Here is a 2500-nt window from a genome sequence, read left to right as displayed (position 1 = left end):
TCCAAACAAGCAAATCCCACACCGAGGGTGCGCAGGTGCCGATGGTGGTCGAGGCATGTGCCCGCAACAAGGGCCAATGCGAGCCGATGGTGGCCGAGGCAACCGCCCGCACCAGCTCGAGGCATGTGCCCACACCAAGGCCCGGCATGTATCGATGGTGTTCGACGTAGGGGCCATCTTCTGCTGATGGTGGTCGAGGCAAGAGCCCGCACCAAGGGCCAGCGTGTGCCCATGGTGCTCGAGGCAACCGTCCGCACCAGGGCCCAGCGTGTGCCGATGGTGCTCGAGGCAACCGCCCGCACCAAGGGCCGGCTTGTGCCGATGGTGGTCGAGGCAAGCGCCCGCACCAGGGCCCAGCGTGTGCCGATGGTGGTCGAGGCAAGCGCCCGCACCAAGGGCCGGCTTGTGCCGATGGTGGTCGAGGCAAGCGCCCGCACCAAGGCCCAGCGTGTGCCGATGGTGGTCGAGGCAAGCGCCCGCACCAGGGCCCAGCGTGTGCCGATGGTGGTCGAGGCAAGCGCCCCCACCAAGGCCGAGCGTGTGCCGATGGTGGTCGAGGCAACCGGCCGCACCAAGGGCCGGCGTGTGCCGATGGTGTTCGAGGCAACCGCCCGCACCAGGGCCCAGCGTGTGCCGATGGTGGTCGAGCCAAGAGCCCGCACCAAGGGCCGGCTTGTGCCGATGGTGTTCGGGGCAACCGCCCGCACCAGGGCCCTGCGTGTGCCGATGGTGCTGGGGGCAAGCGCCCGCACCAGGGCCCAGCGTGTGCCGATGGTGCTGGGGGCAACCGCCCGGACCAGGGCCCAACGTGTGCCGATGGTGGTCGAGGGAACCGCCCGCACCAGGGCCCAGCGTGTGCCGATGGTGCTGGGGGCAACCGCCCGCCCCAGGGCCCAGCGTGTGCCGATGGTGGTCGGGGCAAGCGCCCGCACCAGGGCCCAGCGTGTGCCGATGGTGGTCGGGGTAACCGGCCGCACCAGGGCCCAGGGTCTGCCGATGGTGCTCGAGGCAACCGCCCGCACCAAGGCTCAGCATGGGCCGATTGTGATCGAGGAAACAACCCACACCAGGGCCCAGCTTGTGCCCATGGCGGTCGAGGCAAGTGCCCGTACCGAAGGGCTGCCTATGCCGATGATGGTCGATGCATGTGCCATCACCATGCGTCATCATGTGCCATTGATGGTCGAGGCCTTGGCCGAAGTTCGATTTTGAGCCACGGTGCACATGCCTGGCTCCAGCATGTGCTGGTGCCGCATTTTTTTCACTCGGGACAGCATCGCCGGAGCATCGCCGGAGCATCGCCGGAGAACCTGACCGGCGGCATTGGGGTTCCGGCGATTGGGAGGGGGGCCGGGGGGGTGTGCACACATGATGTGCGATGGGTGCTGGTACTTGGCCTTGTGTTGGCCCCCTATCCCTCATCAAACCTCTGAGAATTCACACCCCCTTAAAGAGCATTTGAGATTTTACAGGTTTGCTACCAGTAGCCGTTAAAGTGTCTGAAATGGGGACACTTTTTTCAAACGGTCACAAAATCTTCTCCACTTCGAGTTTTTAGCTGAATTTTTTTGTGCATGCCAACAAAAATAGAGGGATCACGCCTACAAAATTTGGGGCCAAAAACCCTTATAAAAAAATTTTAAAAAATCCCGAACCGCAAAATGTTTCGAAAATCGTGAAAAATAGAAAACGAGTCATCTTCCAACGAAACTTCACGTGAAGGCTTAGGGGACCATTGTATGAATTTACAAGCCATAAAAATGGCATTGGCACGGCAGAAATTTGAAGATGTGCCTAAACCCACCAGGGCCCAGCGTGTGCCGATGGTGCTCGAGGCAACCGCCCGCACCAGGGCCCAGCGTGTGCCGATGGTGCTCGAGGCACCCGCCCGCACCAGAGGCAACCTGCCGCACCAGGGCCCAGCGTGTGCCGATGGTGGTCGAGGCAACCGCCCGCACCAGCGCCCAGCGTGTGCCGATGGTGCTCGAGGCAACCGCCCACACCAGGGCCCAGCGTGTGCCGATGGTGCTCGAGGCAACCTGCCGCACCAGGGCCCAGCGTGTGCCGATGGTGGTCGAGGCAACCGCCCGCACCAGGGCCCAGCGTGTGTCGATGGTGCTCGAGGCAACCGACCGCACCAGCGCCCAGCGTGTGCCGATGGTGCTCGAGGCAACCGCCCGCACCAGGGCCCAGCGTGTGCCGATGGTGCTCGAGGCAACCTGTCGCACCAGGGCCCAGCGTGTGCCGATGGTGATCGAGGCAACCGCCCGCACCAGGGCCCAGCGTGTGCCGATGGTGCTCGAAGCAACCGACCGCACCAGGGCCCAGCGTGTGCCGATGGTGCTCGAGGCAAGCTGCCGCACCAGGGCCCAGCGTGTGCCGATGGTGGTCGAGGCAAGCGCCCGCACCAGGGCCCAGCGTGTGCCGATGGTGCTCGAGGCAACCTGCCGCACCAGGGCCCAGCGTGTGTCGATGGTGGTCGAGGCAAGCGCCCGCACCA

Source organism: Durio zibethinus, unplaced genomic scaffold, assembly GCF_047325235.1.
Source record: "Durio zibethinus cultivar Kanyao isolate XHJ-2024 unplaced genomic scaffold, ASM4732523v1 HiC_scaffold_390, whole genome shotgun sequence".
Taxonomy (NCBI): Eukaryota; Viridiplantae; Streptophyta; class Magnoliopsida; order Malvales; family Malvaceae; genus Durio; species Durio zibethinus.
The sequence above is the reverse complement of the archived record's forward strand: the minus strand, read 5'-3'. Positions refer to the sequence as shown.